Source organism: Euleptes europaea, chromosome 13 (genome assembly GCF_029931775.1).
Source record: "Euleptes europaea isolate rEulEur1 chromosome 13, rEulEur1.hap1, whole genome shotgun sequence".
In the NCBI taxonomy this organism is placed as follows: domain Eukaryota; kingdom Metazoa; phylum Chordata; class Lepidosauria; order Squamata; family Sphaerodactylidae; genus Euleptes; species Euleptes europaea.
The window spans coordinates 20,626,308-20,639,995 of record NC_079324.1 but is presented as its reverse complement, the minus strand read 5'-3'; the positions used below and the strand labels follow the sequence as shown (position 1 = coordinate 20,639,995).

Genomic DNA, 13,688 nt, shown 5'->3' with positions numbered 1-13,688 from the left:
GTGTGAACTGCTTTTACGAGTTCACTGATAACACCGCAGGTGATGGAAAGCAGAGACATAAAGACAGAGACCCTCACATTCTGCCCCCCTTAAGGCCCCCCTCCGAGAGGACGAGGCTTATCGGGATAAGCGAGGTGGAATTCTCGGACCAAGCGAGGAGCTGCCATGTGGGGTGCGGCCACCCATTCGTCATGAGCGGAGCCAAGGTTTTTCCAGCGAACAAAGTAAAACAGTTTCCCTTTCTTCCATTTGGAATCTAAAACCTTGGATATTTCCAAATGGGTATCCCCTCCTACTACGGTAGGAATCTCATGAGCGGGAGGGGGGTGGAACTGGGGAGCTGCTACATAAGGTTTGAGGAGGCTTATATGGAAGACTGGATGAACTCCCTTGAGAGTCTTAGGGAGACTCAGTTCCACGGTAACCTCGTTGATTACTCTGGTAATGGGGAAAGGTCCTACATAACGGTCGCTCAGTTTTTTGCAGGGGCGAAGAGAGCGGAGGTTTTTGGTGGACAGATAGACTTGCTCCCCCACCTTGAGTTCCCATCCCGGAGACCGGTGTTTGTCTGCTTGTTCCTTGTACTTGCTTTTTGCCCTTTCCAGATTTTTGAGCAACCATGGCCAGGTGGATTTAACCACCTGAATCCACTCCTGAAGATCAGGGGTAGACTGGAGCTCTGGCGAGACGGGGGCAGAACCGAAAGGGCCAAAATCCGTCCCGTATATAACTTGGAAGGGACTAAAGCCGGTAGAGGAATGAGGCGCATTGTTGTACGCATATTCGGCAAATGGCAGCAGGTCGACCCAGTCGTCCTGGTGGAAATTTACATAGCAACGCAAATAACATTCTACTACCGCATTTACTCGTTCCGTTTGACCATCCGTTTGGGGGTGATAGGCGGAAGAAAGGCCCTGTTCCTCCACTCCCATTAACTTTAGGAAAGCCCGCCAGAATTTGGCAACAAACTGGACCCCCCGGTCGGAGAGGACCTTCCTCGGGATCGAGTGTAGCCTGAGGACGTGCGTGATGAACAGTTTAGCTAAGCCCTGGGCTGAAGGAAGACCTGCACATGGAACGAAATGAACCTGTTTGGAAAAGAGGTCTGTGATAACCCAGAGAACCGTTTTCCCCCGACTTGGAGGTAGGTCGGTGATAAAATCCATGGCGATGACTTCCCAGGGACGGGAGGGGTTCTCAAGCGGTTTGAGAAGCCCCGGGGGTTTTCCCATCCGTTTCTTGGCTGTGGCGCAGGTGGGGCAGCTGCGCACATACAACTCTACATCAGATCTCATACCGGGCCACCAGAATTGCCTTCGAACCAGGTGAAGCGTTTTTATGAAACCAAAATGACCCGCTAGCCTGGCCCCATGTACAAGTCCCAATACTTCTTTGCGAAGGGAAGATGGGACATATAGTTTCCCCCCTTGCACCCACCAAGTGTTGGTTCGTTCCAAGCCAGTGGGGAGGAGATGGTGCTCCTCCTCCTGTAAGGAGGCGTCCCGGAGTCGCTGTTGGAATGCTTCCGGGATACCTTTGAGCGTAGGGGGGGTCTCCGGTTGGCGGGCTTGGGATCGGGTGGTGACGGCCAAGCCAGGGACTTCCCCTCGCTGTTCGGGAGTGAACAGGGAGTCGACGGGGCGATCGAAATCGTTGCGATACTGGGGAAGTCGTGACAAAGCATCAGCTAGGGCATTTTCTTTGCCAGGGACATGTTTGAGGGTGAACCGGAATTTTGCAAAAAATTGGGCCCACCGAATTTGTTTGGCATTGAGTTTTCTAGCTCCCTTGAGAGCCTCAAGATTCTTGTGATCTGTGCACACTTCGAACGGCAGCTCGGCCCCCTCTAAGAAGTGTCTCCATATGGTAAGGGCATGTTTGACCGCTGCTGCCTCCTTCTCCCAAATGGCCCAGTTGATTTCGGACTGGGAAAACTTCTTGGAGAAGTAGGCGCATGGCCTCAACCGTCCCCCCTCATCCCTCTGCAATAGGGCCCCGCCCATGGCTACATCCGAGGCATCCACCTGCACCACGAAGGGCTTGGTGCAATCCGGGTGAGCCAAAACGGGTTCGGATGAAAAAAGTAGCTTTAAACGTTCAAAAGCTTGCTGGCACTGGGGAGACCATTGCAGACGGGCTGAGGGGAGTGCGGCGCTAGCCCCCCTGTCCTTGGTACGCAACAGGGCAGTGAGGGGAAGCGCAACTTGGGCAAAGTTGGGAATGAAATTCCGGTAAAAGTTGGCAAACCCCAAAAACTGTTGAAGTTGGCGGCGGGTAGTGGGGGTTTCCCAGTCCCGCACCGCCTGGACCTTGGCGGGGTCCATTTCCAACCCTTGGTGGGAAATCACATACCCCAGAAATGTAATAGAAGGTTGGTGGAATTCACACTTGGACACCTTAGCATACAGTTTGTGCTCCCGCAGCCGCTGGAGCACTTCTCGCACTAGGCGCACATGTTCTTCCATGGTCTCAGAGTAAATAAGAATGTCATCGAGAAATACCACCACCCCCCGAAACAGTAAATCATGCAAAACTTCATTAATTAATTGCATAAAGACACTCGGAGCCCCCGAAAGTCCGAACGGCATGACCAGGTACTCAAACATCCCAAAACAACTGGAAAAGGCCGTTTTGGGTTCGTCTCCTTCTTTGATGCGAATGCGGTGGTAGGCTTCTACCAAGTCCAGTTTGGTGAAGATTCGGCCCTCCTTTAATTGTGCTAGAAGGTCAGGAATAAGAGGGAGGGGGTAAGCATTAGACTGGGTGACTGCGTTCAGTCTGCGAAAGTCAATACACAGTCTTAAATCTCCCGTCTTTTTCTTTACAAAGAAAGCTGGGGCTGAATAAGGAGCCTTGGAGGGGCGTATGAAACCCCTCGCCAGATTGACATCCAGATAGTCTCGCAATACAGTCTTTTCACTAGGGCTCATGGGGTAAACCTTTCCCTTAGACAGTTTGCCTTCCCCTACAATCTCGATGGCACAGTCCGTTTCTCTGTGGGGAGGCAGTTCGTCGCACTCTCTAACATCGAAAACATCAGTAAACTGCGAGTACTCAGAGGGTAATTGAGGAGAGACTGGGGCGGGGGACCCTACCAGTGCGGCGGCTGGAGTTCTGAGTACCCGTTCCTTGTCATGCAACCCACAGGGGTTTTCGGGGAAGGAAAGCACCCGTTTAACCCAATCAATGGAGGGATTGTGTCCCCTTAACCAGTTCATCCCTAACACCACAGGGGTTACAATAGGGGCGATGGTGAAATACAACCGTTCCCAATGTTCCCCCACGGACATAATCACGGCTGCAGTTCTGTGGGTCACAGGGCCCCGTTTAAAGTCACTCCCGTCCATTTGGGAAAAACGGAGGGGTCCCGGAAGCCGCTTGCGCCGGACACCCAACTTCTTGGCAGTTTCCTCATTTATCATGGTGCGGGCACACCCCGAGTCGACCAACGCGGGGACCTCTAACGGGGGACCCCCTTTGGGTAGGGACAGATGAACACGCACAAATACATTGTCCTCTTGGGCGCTTACCATCGGTGGAGCTCCTTGCACAACGATAGGGACGGTCTGCTGCGGAGCCCCCTCTACAGCAGACCGACGGCGTTTTTTGCCGGCTGTTCCCACTCTTCCTCCTCGCTGGAAGAGGGGGACGGGGTGGTGGCTTCCGGGGAGCCGTCCGAATCAAAGACGGTATTTGTAATCCGGGACCCCGATGGGACCGTAGAGTCGGATGCCCCATCCTGGGGGCGCGCGTGGAGAGCGGAGGGTGCGCCGGAGCGCCGGCTCAGTGGTCCACTTCTGCGGCGAGGCTGGCTGTCGGCGGCCGGTTTCGTCGGCTCGGCCTGGGTTTGGCGGGGGGGGGTCGGACGGCCTGAGCGAGAGGGGCATTGCGATGCAAAGTGACCCTTTCCCCCGCAGATCAGGCAGACGCCGGCCTCGAACCGCTTGCGGCGTTCCGCGGCCGAGAGACCCCCGCCACCCCCTTGCCGGAGTTCCCGGCCACGGTCACCTCGGGGCCTGGGGTCTCGCCCAAGCCGTTGCTTGGACAAGTTCAGGAGTTGTTTGCGATTCTCGATGTCAGCAGCATGGCGAACCCAACCTTCCACATCCGGGGGGTTCCCTTGCATGAAGGCCCAATGTTGGAGGTCTGGGTTGAGACCCTCCCTGAAACATTGTACCAAGGTAGCTTCACTCCAGTCCAGAATTCGGCTAGCCAGTGACTGGAACTCACTTGCATACTGCGCCACCGACTTAGTCCCTTGGCGCAGTTGCATCAGGGAGGCTTTAGCCCGCTCACCCAGAGTCGGGTCCTCAAAACGGTTTCGGAGTGCTACCATGAACTCGTCCAGGGTTCGCAGCACCGGCGAGCGGAGTTCATACTGCAACACCATCCAGGCAGCCGCCTCCCCTTGCAGTAAGGAAGCCACGTACTGCACCCGGGACTCCTCAGAAACGAAGGTTCGGCCTTGTTCCCGCATAAAAATATCTACTTGGACCATAAAAAAGGTCAACTGGTCTCCCGACCCGTCATACGTGACTTTCAGGTCCCGACGGGCCGGGGGGGCAGGGGTTGCGGGCGGAACTACCGGCGCCCCGTCTGGGGGAGCACCGGCTGGGGGTTGCAACTTCAGCGCATCTAGGGTCGTGGCCATCTCACCCATTACGCGTTGCATGATCTCCATCTGCTCCTGCATAGCCCGGCGGTCTTCCTGCCACTGCTTTCGTTCTTCCTCCATGAGGGCCTCTTTGCGGGCCGGGTCCCCTTCGAGTCCCGTGCTGGGGAAGGCCAACCGGCGATCCTTCGCCGCAGTCCGCGAGAGCGACCAGCCCTTGGGAGAGTCCAGCCAATAAGTAAGCCCCCGGGGACGTCCGTCCCGATCTTGGTCGGGGGCGCGACCCTTCGGTTTCTTTGGCTTGGCTCCCTCCTCCTTCGGGTCCGGCTTCTCCGGCTCGTCCGGTTCCTTGGGGGCATCGGGGTTAGGGGTGGTGTCCTCGTCGGCTGACATTCTGTCCAAAGCGGTACAGCTGCAGTCCGAGAGGCAAGGACTTGCAACTTAATGTGAGAGATCCCCCTCTCTGAGTTTGCTTCTCCAAATCAGTTGCTCAGACGTTGATACAGAAACAATAGATTTATTGAAGCCTTCAGGAGATGAGACAGGCACAGGTAGAAAGTTGCAAGTGAGGGGCTATACGGGTTTACAGAATATATTGACTCCAGGGCACTGGGGCACTGGGGTTCACACTTATTGTTATGGGAAGTTACAAGCTTGGCATAATACAAAACATCAGACGGATCCCAGGAAGTCTGGTGCGGCTATCACACTTCCAAGGCCGCACCGGCCTGAGGGAGTACTGGCAGGAAGAACAGCGGGGGGGAAGATACATGGGCCATCAGGCCTGGCGCCTGAGACCAGAAGGTGTGAACTGCTTTTACGAGTTCACTGATAACACCGCAGGTGATGGAAAGCAGAGACATAAAGACAGAGACCCTCACAGTACCCTTGATAGAAAGAGATGCCGTCCAGCGGCTTTCGCAGGCACAACTGCAAGGTCATACAGTTGGACTTCCAGTCCTCACTTCTCAGTCCCTTTTGCAAAGTGGGGCATCGAGAAGAAGTAGCAAATCCCCATAGGGTTGCCGTCCAGCTCTGCAGAATTCCCCCTTTGTCTCCTGCCTAAACAACATTATGGTTAGAGATCTCCAAGTTCAAATCCACTTTTCTTTGGAATGCGGAACCAATGCTGGCTTCTGCCCTCCCAGCCAAGCTGAGCGTCCTCGTCCGTTGCTATCACCAGGGGCTCAAGAGAAACCAACGAGCCCAAAGGTTTATGGACATTTCATTGGGACAATATCCTGGGACAATATCCTGAGGACGTGGTCTTCTTAACCCTTCCCTCTTCTGTCCTTCGGAGAAGGTAATCGAGCTCCTGGCAGCTTGTGCTCGTCTCCCTTCCGTGCTTTCTTCTCGACAGTGTATTGCACCAGAAGGGGACTGGTGTATACGACTGAGTGAAGTGACTCCTTCCGGCCAACGGGCTCATGTTTCACAGTTTGCTCAGTAGAGGACGCTCTCCACGTGACTGGCCTGACACGGGGACGGATCTGGGTAACGGCAGAGACGCTGCCACATCGTATGTCAGGAGCCGACAGACAGGAGTCCCCCAGCATCCCACAGCGTCTTTCTGGTGCTTTCTCCAGAGGGAGCAGACAGGCGAGGTTCATGGGCCCAGAGCTCCATAAGCTCCCATCACTGGATCCCATTTGCGCCCTCATTGCGGGCCACAGGAGTCTTTGGTGTTGTTTCCTGGCATCTCCTGATGGCAGAGGGGGAGGAGGAGGAGGAGGAGGAGGAGGAGGGGGCACGCCTGCATTTATTCCTGGTCATCTGGATGGGAGAGAAGACAGACAGACAGACAGAATCTCTTTGTGGTGGCTGTCCAGAATTTTACTACCCATATGAAATACATGGAAGAATTGCTTCTGGACTATGGGTTCCAACGTGGGCCCCCAAACCGGGCTGGTAAGCCTACCATTTGCACAAAGGGGCTTTCTTAGAAGGAGCCCTCCAGCGCCTTGCGTGGTCTCTTCCAGCCGTATTTCAGCCAAAGAGGGGCTACTCAGGCCCCAGCGGAGGCGACGGAGGATGGGCCTCGGTGTGGAGCAGGAGCAGCTCTGGCTCCTCTGAGGGCCCGCCTCCTTCCCACCCGCATTGCCATGGAAACGGGCCTTACCTGTCCCTGGCAGGAGTGCCCCGATGTCCCTGGGAACCTCTCTGCCCTTCCACAACTTGTAGAGGAGGGCAGAGAGGTTCATCTGGAAGTCATCTTCCTGGAGAAGAGAGGAAAAAGCCCCCAATGATGCAAGTCCTCCTTTTCCTCTCAGCAAACGCCTGGAACGTTTGCCTCCATCGCCTCCCGCCCCACCACCACCCCGCGTTCCTCATCCATGCTTACTTTACCCAGCTGCTCACCTCCTCCTCCTCCAAGAGTTCTTGGGCCCGGCCCAGGAGGGAATAAAGGAGGACCAGGCTTCCCTCCCTTACCCACTCCTGGGCCAGGTGGGAGACGTTCTCCCAACACGCCTCCGCATATCTTTTCCTTTGTATGTGGGTGAGGTGATGCCACAACACCTGAAATAAAAAGCACCCTTTTAGTCCTCTCCCACCCTGCCCAAAGTGAAGCCCCAGACCTGGAACCGCTCTGGCGTCTCTCTCTCTCTCTCTCTCTCTGGAGAGCCTGGCTCCTGCCTCCCCTCTGGCCCCTGCCTGATCCCCGTTCAAAGTGGAGGCCTGAAACTCCCCGAGGCAGGGACTCTGTCCTTCTTGCTGTCCTAGTCAGGGCCAGGCCCTTTGAGGTACAGGGAATTGTAAAGCAATGAAAGAATGACCCTGGAGTGTGGCCTTCCTAAGGCAGAGGGAGAGGGCAATCTCTCTCTCCGCACCATTGCCCAGGGAATTCCCACGAGTGGGCCCCAGCCTTCTGGACAGGGAGGGGAATAAAGACACACACACACACCCCACCCAGCCCCTTGCCTTTCATGAGGATGTGCCACAGAAGCACCACAGAAGACTCCCCTTACCTCACCCACATACACCAGGTGGCGGTAGCCCTCCTTCCATGGCTGCCCTGGGTCCTGCTCCCAGCGGAGCTCCTTCCTGGTGAGCCCTGAGAAAAAGAAAGGAGGGGCTGATATTGGGTTGCCACACCCAGAACGGCGTTGCTTCTCTCTGGCTGTTTGGCTTGGGGTCTCTCTCTTGCCTCGGGATGGGAACTGCCCTTGAGGCAAGGGTCTCTGAGACCCCCCCTCCTGCCGCAGCGTGGCAGTGTTCTGCACCCAGATGGAAGAAATCCAGCTTCTCAGAGGAGAATCCAGCCCTCTTGGTGTTTACCAGATGTGGTGGGGCCATGGGGACAAGTGGAAAGAGCATCGAGAGAACTGGGAAGATGTCCAGGGAGGAGGAGCTTGTCACCCAAGGGCACCCAAGTCAGAAAGGAGGTGACTGGCTACTGGCAAAGGCTGGGGGTCCCATCCTGCCCAGAGAACTTACCCTGCTGGGACAGCAGCAGCTGATGAAGCTGGCCCATGGTCTCCCTGGCCTGTGCCCGAATGCCGGCTTGCGGGTCAGCCAGGGAGACGGCCAGCTGCACAACCAGGTGACCCAGGGCAGCGTTGTTCCCAATCTAAAGGAGGAAGGAGAAGAAGGGGCATGGCTTGTTGATCCACAGGTAGCCCAGGAGCTCTGGACTGCCTTCTCGGTCCTAGGTCCAGTCTCACCCAGAAGATCCACCCCGCAGGCTCCCTTTGCCCTCTCCGAGGGCTTGTCCCCAACCCTTCAGCCTCCGTTTCCTTGGCCCCACGCTCTGCCCCTCCACCCTGCGGCCAGGAACCCTTCTGCTAGAACTCAGGGTCCAGCACGTTCCTCCTCAACCTATTTGTAGCAACATGGGAGGGGAGAAGCCAAAGGAAGATGTAGGGGAGGCTCAGCACGATCCAACTCCGAGCCGCAAAGGCCTGTTGGCTCGCCTGCGACTTGGGTGAGAACGAAGCCCAGGACAGAGACCTCCATGAACACAGGGAGAAGCCAGGGGAATCCAGCCCTGTGCCCTTCCATCTGCAAGGAGCAGCAGGTCGAGAGAGGGGAGACGGAGGCAAAGAGAGGTTTGAGCGGCCCGTGAAATCTCCTAGCTGTAGCCAAAGCCGAGCCCTGCAAATGGGAGAGTCAGGCGGGGGGGGGGGGGGCTTACCTTTAAGGAGGGCAGATGGCTGGCAAAATGGAGGAGGGAGCTGCTGAGGGCGATGGCGCGGGACCTGGCGGCAGCACAGCTGCTGTGCATCCAGTAGGCCAGGTGCTGTGGAAGCAAGGAGCACGTTTTTCAACAGGGGCTCTGCTCCTGTGGGATTTCTGCCTGCATCCATCCTGATCTTGTCCCCTCAGGCAGAGAGGCTAGGGGAGTGGCCTTTCAGCCAGTCTGGTCCTTTCCGGGAGAAGGTCTCCCTGGGAGGAAAGGGAACGGTTCTGCGCTCTCTCTGCCAGCCAGTGGGGGTGCAGTGGGGTTTCTGCTGACCTCAAGGTGCTACTTCCCCCCAACCCCGCCAGGCTCCCATTTGCAGCCCCAGCCTCCAAGGGGACCTCCGTCCACCTCCATCTTGTCTCCGCCACACTTACTTCCAGGAGGCCCACCAGATGCACAGCAGACTGGTCCTCCCGCACCATCGCCCTCAGCATGCCTTTCAGGCCTTCCTCCGCCTTTGTTTGCAGAGCCTGAAAGGAAGATGGAGCCGGTGTGAGGCGCGCGGAATCCCCCACCCCACAGGAAGCCTTGAAGGGCAGCCTGTTACTCTCCTGCTGCAAGCAGGCCCGTGGATTCAGGACCCTAAGAGGAGCCTCCATCTCTGTGGCCCTTTCCTGCCTTGCCTGAGGAACACCGCTCTCCCAAAAGCAATCGAGAAAAGTCACGGCCTCGGGCAAGGCAGGACCGGCAGGCCTCTGTGCCACACTCTCGCCAAGGCCATCGAGATTTCACGTACCTGGTACTGCCCGTCGTCTTGGCCTGGGCTCCCCATCACCACCAGCCGGAGAGCCCAGGCCACGATGGAGTCCCTGGTTTCCTCGGCCAGGGGAGGCTGGAACTGGCTGACAGGGTGGAAAGGCAAGTGCTACTCCGTGGCAAAAGGGAGGGGTAGTCATCAAGAAATCTAGTGCCTGTTCCCTGAGCCACCCCGCTCCCCCCCAGGCCACAAACATGCAAACTCAGAGCAGCAGCTGGGGGGGGGGGCGGGGAGGAACAGGAGTGTAGGATCTCCAATAGAAAAGGAGTCTCCAGTAACTATGGAAAGGAAATGGGGTTGGATCCTTAAGCAGCCTGTTCCTTTTGTGGCTCAGTAGAGCTCTTCCCTTTCCCGGCTCTGCCCGCTGTCCCGCAACCCCAAAGTCTCCTGCTTCATCCGCTCCTCCCAGAGCTCCTGTCCGTCTGACTGCTGTGGGCAAAGGGTCCCTCAAAGAAAGATGTACCTGAGCTTGGAGATGGTGTCCATCGCCCGGAGGAAACTCTCTGATATTTGAAAAAATGAGTCCTCCATGATTTCCTGGGAAAGACCAGGGGGCAAAACAGAGGGGTCAGCGCTTCCTGGACTCTAGTGGGGCTTTTCTTGCCCCACCGAGTTGGGCACTTTGCATCTCTGAGACCTGCACCCAAGGTGCAGAAATGACTCTAGAGGATGCAGGTGATTTGACCCAGCCTTTCACCAAAACTTTCCACAGCAACAGAAAATGCAAACCAAAAATCTGCCTGCCCTGAACCCCACCCAGTAAGACGCCTCCAAACAGGAGGCAGAAGACAAGGCGGAATTCCCCCCCAATGCAGTCTTCCCCATGGGGCCCTCAGTCTCACTCACCTTTATCTCCTCCCCGGCAGCGTTCTTGCTGAACGGCAGGGTGGCGAGGCCTTTCTTTCGGCAGGCCTCGCACACCCTGCCGACAGCCCTGAGGAGCTGCAGCTCCTGCTTCGGGGCCTGAAAGAAGCAAGAGTTCGGCTGTGAGCAGGGCGAGGAGAGCCCCGGGTCCCTGCTGCGTGGCAGAGGGCAGAGAGGGCAGGAGCTACGTTTTTGCCACTACTGCGACGGAGTCGTCCTCCCTGGAAAGGAACCGCTCCCCATTTGCAAGGAGGCTCTGAGGAAGACCAGAATCAAAGGGGCCCTCTGCTATGCCAGAGGCCTGCCGAGGCAATGGAAATGGCCCTGGTCTCTAGAGGAGGACCTTTGCTGTGGGAGGTTTACCTTATTCCCGTTCAAGTATGCTTGGACCCTTTCCAAGTCGGCAGGGGCCCTTTTTGATGTTACAGAAGCTGCGGAGAGAGGACATGGACAATACAGTTTGGGATTTGTATTCCCTTCCACCGTCCAAGGTTTCTTCCCCCTGAGCCCTTTTGGTCTGGCTTCCAGACTGGCAACTAGTTCCCAGAGACTGCTTTGGTGGCCCTGAGGGATGATCTCCACCCGGAGACTGGCAGGAGAAAACCTTCTCCCAGCCCTGAAGGAGGCGGATCAGCCCGGTCCCCAAAACGCTCCTCATTCAGAGGCTCAGCACGCCTGAGCACCGGGTGCGCCTCCCTTCCCAGCGGGTCCCCCGCTGCCAGCAATGCCACCTCAGCCTGGAGCCTCTCCTCACCTGCAGCCTCCTGCTGGCGGCCTTCCTGGGCCACAGGGGCAATTTTCCCCCTCGAAAATAGGGCCCTCAGGCGTTGGAGCCTAGAAGAGAGCAGAGAGAAGGTGAGGAGTGGGCCTTGCAGCCTCCTCTGGCTCCCGTCCGCTTGCCCTGCGCTCTTGGCACAGATTTGCTGTCCTCTGGATGAATTCCTGCAGGCACCTAATGGGATCGGCTGGAACCTCTTGGTTGGGGGCTTTGGGGTCCCTCTAACCGTGCTGGGCTCTCTGTCTGCACAGAGGGGCACGTTTTCCTCACCCCCTAGGTCAGGGGCAGCAGCGGGAAGCCTCTCCCCTTCCGCAGCAGCATGCTAGTTTCCGGCAGACCACATCCCCTCATGGGTCGCACTCGCCTTGGGGGCGGCTTCCTCGGTAGTAGTGGAAGTCGGGCCTTTTTGAGACTCTCCATTACCGTTTAGTCAAGAAGAAGACTGAGACAGCACTTTCAGTGTGCAAAGCGCTTCACGATCAGAGTCATCCTAACAACAGCCCTGCCAGGCAGGCCAGGATTCTCCAGTCTCCCCCTGAAGGAGAATGGTTGAGGGTAGCTTCCCTCAGAGGAGTTAGTGTCTGTGGTGAGAGTCAAACCCTCAGGCTCCCACATCACTCAGCCGTTACGGCAAACCATCCAGGCGCATCACATTCTTCCTGGTAACCAAAACCGATGCAAAATAGGACAGGTTTCAGACGGCCAAGGGCCTCCTGCCAAAGCAGCATTTTGCCCGAAAGGCTGCACAACCAACTGGAACCTGTCTGGATGGGAAGGTTACTTGAGGGTGCCTGGGGGTAACAGGGAAAAAGCTTCCCAGCTCAAAGCGGCATCCATTGCTTGGATTGACAGCCTCCAGAGTCTCAGGGTACAGCATCTGTGTTCTGGGACTGGAATGACAGCCCCAGAGTGGAATGAAGGTGCACTCTGGGGACTGTCAATCCAATGCCAGAGTAGGCATCTGGGCCAAGTGATCTTAATGGAAAATCCATTCTACATTTTCTTTGCAACTGTTTTTCTGCTGTAATGTATTTCAGTGGAGCCCATGCAAGTCAATTGGCAATCCTGGCTCCCATGATTTTCCATGGGCCTTCCAGCCTCTCCTATTGTTTCCAATGGACAATTGTCTCATTCCTTTTAGTACATCCCTTTGCAGTCAAGAGCCAATTACAAAGCAGTGTTTTCAAGGGGCAAGAGACTCGGAGGCACCGGATTAGTGGTGGTGATCGTGAAGCACAAAACATACTCCTGATACTCCAGGACTTTCTTCAGGGCAAACAACCACCATGCAGGGCCAGATTTACCTCTAGGCTTGGCAGGCTGAAGCCTAGGGCCTCCAAATCTAGGGGGCCTCCAGTAGGGTTGCCAACCTCCAGGTAGTAGCTGGAGATCTCCTGCTATTACAACTGATTTCCATCCGATCAAAATTGGTTCACCTGGAGAAAATGGCCACTTTGGCAATTGGACTCTATGACATTGAAGTTCCTCCCCTCCCCAAACCCCACCCTCCTCAGGCTCCACCCCAGAAACCTCCTGCCGGTTGCAAAGAGGGCCCTGGCAACCCTAGCCTCCGGCCGAGGTGTATACTATTTTTGACACTGTTACAGGCCTTTCTTATACATGCTGTCATAACATGCAGTAATCTCTGATTATCGGCCCGGGTAAAAGCCAAAACGGCCCGTAACGGGCATTAAACAAATAATAGTTCCACAAAAAACAGTGGCATGCGTGGCAGACACTCCAGAACAATATTTTAGAAACCAAAACGCGGAGAGAGAGAGAGCGCGCATTTATTAACCATTTCCAGGCCAAAATGCTTCCGGAACACCCAGGAACACACCGGAACAGGGATTAAACAAATAATAGTTCCGCAAAAAACAGTGGCATGACTTAAAGACACTCTAGAACAATATTTTAGAAATCAAAACATGTAGAGAGCATCTATTTATTAACCCTTTCCAGGCCAAAATGCTTCCGGAACACCCCGGAACAAGCTTTTCACAGTGTTAATTTTAACATTTAGGCTTTTCCCCCAATCACTACGGTATTTAATGTTAACATCTTATTTCCTTTAGAGGAGAAATTATGAATTGTGGGATTTTAAATGCCCGTCATCATCCTTGGTGTCACTGAATTTTGTTTAAAACCCTCTTCCATTTTCCTCTTGCCATGAGGGTGGGGGGTTGGGAGGGGCCTCACAAGCGGAATAGCCTGGGGGGGGGGGCTCTCTTCATCTAAATCCGCCACCATGCATAGGATTTTGAGAATTCAGATTAGAAAAGTGTGGGTCAAGGGAGTGTCGAACCCAAGGTAAAATTCCCATACATAAAAGACCATTAAAAACCATTCTGACATGACATCCTCTAACTTTGGCACCCAATTATCCCTGTAGGGACAGATGTTATTACTGTGAGTCTGGTTTGCTGTAATACCACGTTCATACTCCCTATCTTGGGCGAGGGGGGGGATGGACCAAAGTAAAAATTCGGACATATGA

At 55.6% G+C, this 13,688-nt stretch overlaps 2 protein-coding genes across 2 annotated transcripts in view; one reads left to right on the top strand and one right to left on the bottom strand.

Moving 5' to 3' along the window:
- The window catches only part of DRP2 (dystrophin related protein 2), a 75,339-nt gene that overhangs the window by 26,354 nt on the left and 35,297 nt on the right, over window positions 1–13,688 (top strand). The gene's annotated exons all lie outside the window — the stretch shown is intronic.
- TAF7L (TATA-box binding protein associated factor 7 like) overlaps window positions 9,529–13,688 on the bottom strand; it is a 94,963-nt gene continuing 90,803 nt past the window's right edge. Inside the window, exon 13 of the mRNA XM_056859744.1 lies at window positions 9,529–9,543. The gene's annotated coding sequence lies outside the window, so the exon portion shown is untranslated. The remainder of the gene's footprint in view (window positions 9,544–13,688) is intronic.